The following is a 6,000-nucleotide window of genomic DNA, read 5'->3' on the forward strand; positions in this document are numbered from 1 at the left end:
ATCAGTCCACCACTAATTGCTTGTTCGTTGCACTATCACATCTGGCAGGCTAATTACTTGTATTGCTTTTGTCTGTTACTTTTCAGGTGATAAATGTGCCTCTGAACGGCGGAGTTCTGTGTGTCTAATCACAGCAGCAGCCTCGAGCCATCACTGCAGCAAATATCATTTACTAGGGGGAAAAGTTTTGAAATATCTCAGCAGCATAAATTCAGCTTGTGTAGATTGTGAGGCTTCCATTTAGTCGCAGGCAGCGTGAGGGGCAGGGTGAATGGTTGCTGTATTGATTACTGCTTTAATTCTAAATAGAGACTGACAGCTGAGGCAGCTACAGGATCCTCCGATGGCTGAGTCAGTGGCTTGTCGCTGTCACAGCTGTGCTCGCCAGTGGCAGGTTTGTTCCCCTATCACTGGATAAGGATATCCATCTTCACACCTCAGGGTCCTCAGCAGGCAGCCGCTCTCCCAAACGGACAACTTTGCTGAATATAAACAGGGCATTTCAGGTAACCCGCCGCTCTCTGAATGCATTATTTAGCCGTACTTTGGGGACATTTTTCGGAGGCGGAGAGCTAAACTTGGGGGTGACGCTTTGAACTTCATCACAGCTCTTTTCCGATAAATTTTATGAGCCAGCCACCATGACCTGAATCATGTTTCAGGAAGAACTGTAAAGTATGTCGTGACAGACAAGTGGTGTATTATCAGGGAATCAGAGGAGTTAGATTTAAACCAATGCTTACCTGGTGCGCTGCTAAAGGGAACTTCAGTGAGTTACTTTTGCTCTAATGTGTCGAATCAGGCCTCGGAGCATGTGGGATGAGCAGGAAGAACGTTTCTCTGTGGGGATTGAAGAAGAAGATTTTAATGTTAATGGACCTTAGCGACAGTTAATGTGGAGTACAGCTTCAATCATCCTCCCCGAGTCTTTTATTCATCGCTGCTGAGCCACAGCTCCTGGCTTTCTTCCCCGCTTCCTTCATTTTCCTGTCAGTTTGGAAACGAAGGAGACATCTTGTTTCTGTTTGCTCTAACATTACCAAGCCTTCACCTCTCCTAAAAGAGAGTTTATCACAAACCTTTTTGTAAATTTAGGTACACATGTAGCAACTGGTGACCCAGTATTGAGTCTTTTTTGACACCTATGTGCTACTTACCGATCAGCCACAATGTTAAAACCACTCGCCTAATGTGCCTGGGTCGTGACCTCTGCAGGTGTCCTTTGGTTTCTGTCTCCACATGTTGGCAGCGGATCTTGTAGGCGGACCAGATTGTATCCAGCAGATGTTCCTGTAGATGCTTACTCAAATTGGCTCCTAGGGATTTTAAACATTGGCTCAACAATTTGAGCTCATTCCCAGCTAGCAAGGGATGTGGTTAACAATACCTACAAGTTCTAATAATGTTTTTAAGAAAACACAGTAATCTAATATTCAAAGAACATTTCAAGGGTATCTATCTGTTTCAAAGAATGTTCCTAAGTGAGCAGTAGCAGTTATAAGTTTAAAGGTTTTTCTGTACTGCACACCCTTAATCAGCACAGTAAAGTATGCAAAGAAGTGACAGAATGTCCTTGTCTGGCATTCACCATATCGATGATGTAGACTGGAACTGTAGAGTTTCTATTGACTGAAATATTTTAGTGCTAGCAACAGTAATTCTCAGAGTAAAACACTGATTTCTAAAGAACAAAGTTGAGACACCTTAGTATGTATGCAGCACTAAATATTTCAGCACTCTGCCACAAACGTGAAGCGACCATTTCATTACAGCAGAAAACCATCTGAACAGCTAATAACATCACTGTGCAGGTAGCTGCAAAGATATGAGCGCTATATAATAACTGAAGGACAGAAAAGCACCGAGCTTCATTCTGCATAGTTTTAGAAATCGTGCATTTCCAAACCAAACCAGGCTGCTGCAGATCAACTGAGGACACAAGCTGAGAAAACATGGAGAGTCCATTAAAAGCCCAAAAACATTTAACACTTAAAAAACTTCACACTTCCAAAAAGCACAAAGTTCAGCTCAGAGTCTGTTAATTCTTAGATTTGGTGCTTGTTAAATTCAGCCTTAGATGCCGCTTTGTTTTTGATTCATTGCAGTACAAGAGCCTTTAACCGTATATCTGCATTGATTTTAATGCCTCAGTCACATGCTCTGATGCATGTTTTATCACAGGCTCAGGAAACTTTTCCCACATTTGAATCAGTGTATTTTTAACATCCATGAAGAGGAAAAGAAAACAGAATATTTGAACTTGAAATTGCATCTGGAGCCTCTGCTGTGAAATAATGTCAACATACCAAGAATATATTTTTATTATCCAACTTCACTAACTTCAACAACACATAAATCTGGTCAACCAGGGTTTCTGAATCTAACGATGAGTGCTTCACAGAAAGACGGCAGATGACCAAACCGGAACAAATAAGAGCCAAATATTCCTTACAAAAGAGAACAAACTATAAAACAGCCAAAAACAAAGAAAGAAAGCTGCAAAAAATTGCAGACAGTGTGAACGTCAGTTATCATTATCGCTGCTTTATACAAAACACCATCTGAGGAGCTTTTTATTATACATGTTAACTTGCTTAGATGCATGCTTCTTTTCCAGTCATCATTATGTTACGTTATCATTAAAAAAAGACTATAAAACTATTTTCCTGGCGATGTGGAGGATGAAATCTCACAGTGTTATATTCTATGTGACAACCCATTCCCCTCATATTATGTCACAATGCAACTAAACTGCATTCTCAGTTACATTTTGGAGGAAACAAATTTACTGCAAGAATACATTAATTTCCAATGTATCACAAATAGATTCATAATCAATATATCTTTGTCTCTCATTTTCAGCCAACCAATCATATATCAGGTGAGGTAGGACTTGTTGCTATGGTAACCCAGAAAACGGAGGAGATGCTTCTAAAACAATGAAAGAGTCATTTTAACCGAAATTACGTATTTCCTAAACCTAACCATATATTTCAAGTGTTTAAACTTAACCAAGTTTCTAACATGTAAAAGTGGATAACAAAGCATAAAATATTATCCAACCATGGAGCTTTTGTGCCCAAGACCAATCAGAAAGCAATGAAAACCAAAAGTAAATGGAATGGAAGCTCTTGTCTTTCTTTTATGAAAGTCTGTCTTTGGTTTATCCCTGAATCCTTCCCTCCTACCTCCTAACATCGATGTGGTTTCTCTTTAAAACTGGACACCTTTCCTACCATGCCACAGGTCACAAATTATGTCAGTATTCAAACATAATTATGTTCCCTTCAAAACGTAATCAAGTATGCAGCTTAGTAAGAAAATGCTAGCCTTATGCTGGAAGACCCCCTGCACACTCACAAGGACCCAGTGGCTGCAAACATTTTTGAGCATAATATACATGGAGTTGTCAGTGGCAAGGATGCACGGGGCTGGTCAGAAAAAAATTCGTACCTGGACCTCTGTGGCTGTAGCCATAAAAGATTTACTGGCATGAGGGATCTGTATGTCATATGTATTCAAACTGTAACTTTTTGCTCATTTACTTCCTAATTCAATAACCATTTCTGCATTTTTGTCCAGCTAAATAATTAATTTATTATTATTGTGTTATAGAGTAGGTGATTGTGCGTGTGTGTATGTATATGGGTGTGGATGTACATATATATATATATATATATATATGTATGTATATATGTGTATGTATATGTATGTATGTAAACATATACGCTTTTGTTTCCTTTTTTTTTTTTTTTTTTTTCCTACCTCAACCTACTAAATACGAATGAGACCAGGATATGGTGTGCTGTACTATTACGTACTCTTTGAACCTACAATACAGAAGATCGTGGGAGGGAGGGAATGTCGCAAATTAGGGGGGGAGTTCATCTTAAAAATTGTTGAAGAAGTGCTTATAACTTGTTGTATCACTGTTGTTGAATTGTTCCATGCTTTTCTTTTTCTAAATAAAAATAATTGATCACAAAAAAGTATGCAGCTTAGTTGGATAGGAATGTAATTTTGTGTAGGTCTTTTAGTATGTTAGACAGTTTATTCCTGTGTCCTCTCTGTGTCTGCATACTGATCTCTGCAGAATCTTTGAAGAACAGTAACATCATCTTCAAAGAGAACTGATCGCTCAGCAAACGGTGTTTTAACGCGTGCTAATGTGTTATATTGAACATTATCGAGCGAGCTTCAGGTTTAACTCTGCATTTCCAAAGCTATGATGGTGGTTCACTCCTTACCGGGTATCCTGAACTCCTAACCAACTGCCAGGTAGGTTTTATCCCAGGTAATGCATCGAACACCTCATACTGACCAATCGATTCTCTTGGAAAATGGTGTCAGGAGTGGCAGAAGATTTGGCTCAGATAGTGAGACAGTTTCTGAGGAAGTGAAAAGTCTGTTTCTACTCTTTTTGTTCCCCGTCGAGCATAAATATAAGAGATATAGATTCTCAGTGGAGACAGCTCCAGTCTTCCCTGCTTTATATTTTTCCTGTGTGCTTCAATTTCAAACCCATTTCATTTCTCTATAGGTCTTTGTATAGTGATATAATCCTAAAATAAACACTGATAAAGTAGAGTTAAGTCTTGTACTTGTTGACTTTAGAAGATCTGCAGTGAGCTTACTCACTGTGATATTTTCATATTTGTTCTTTACTTGCTTCTGTTTTCTAAAGTTAAAAAGTAAAAACACCAACAGAGGTCAGTCTCCTGTAGACAGAATATTCACTGTTGGAGTTTAATGCAATCACTGCTTTAATTTTACTCCATTTAAATTAACATCATGCACAAAAGGTAACAGCTACAATATATTTAAACATTTTAGGTGATGTTGTGCCCCCTAAAAAGTTTTATGTGCAAGAATTTTATTTCACAAAAGAGCTGCAAAATACCGGAGATGGTGAAAATCAATGCAGCAACTTTTAGTCTTCGGTTATGTTCAAAAGACTTATTCGTTCACATAATGCACCAAAAAAAGTCATTCGTGTGTGAAATCAGGCGAGTAGCCATATTGTTTATGAAAAGAAAAGCTCAGGAACAAGAAGCCTCTGATGTCTGCGGTTCACCACAAGGACAGAAATACAGACACAGAGGGAGGCTGAGGTGAACTTTAATAGAACTTACTGGAGGTGAATGCAGGGTTCCGGCAGGTAAAGTCCGATATAAAGCCAAGAAAAAGTGATTCAAAACAAGAAAAATAACCAGGAGTTTTCCAGTAGGGCTACACCAAACATTAGAGACACAAAGAGGCAAGATTGTAGGCAAAAAAAAAAAAAAAGGCAAAAGAAGAGACACAAAATACAACTTGATAACTGTGAAAAAGTGGAAACTATCGTGGAATCACAGGAACAAGACAAAGACAGAGGGTAAAATTAAGCAAACCACACAAGAAAATGAACTATTACAATTAAACAGGCAAAAGAAAAAAACAAGAGAAAACGGGTGATGGTGACCATAGCAGCTTCGTATAACAGCTCGCTGATTTCTAAAAGTCAGAGCAACCTCACTGTGCTGTTTCAGTCTCATTGTCAGTGATTGGGAAACTAATCTCTGCTACTGATTACTGAGAGTTACAATCTGCACGCTATGGTCAGGACAAGAAAAAACAAAAGTAAACTTTTGAGGCTTTACCTTGTGTTGTGATTCTCAAGTTTTTTCTGGCAAAAGAAGTTGTCGCCACCAACACTGTCATTATTATCAATCATAAACAATCATCAAGAAGGAACTAATAAAAAAGGATTCAAGTTAGATTTTAGTGAAAAAAAGGTCAGTACAATGACAGCATTTAGCAGGAAAATTACGTATAGATGTCAACAGTGAGAAAAAAATGGGTTTTTGATCCTGTTTGAATTGTGCCATGAGTTACAAAGTTTGCTGTACATTTTTTTATGAAGCTGTTCAGTGAACTACAATCTTGTACAATATATGTCACCAACACCGATGTTTTTTATTTTTTTAATAGGTGTTAAATAGGTGAAATTCTCTATAGGTC

Source organism: Acanthochromis polyacanthus, chromosome 3 (assembly GCF_021347895.1).
Source record: "Acanthochromis polyacanthus isolate Apoly-LR-REF ecotype Palm Island chromosome 3, KAUST_Apoly_ChrSc, whole genome shotgun sequence".
Taxonomy (NCBI): domain Eukaryota; kingdom Metazoa; phylum Chordata; class Actinopteri; family Pomacentridae; genus Acanthochromis; species Acanthochromis polyacanthus.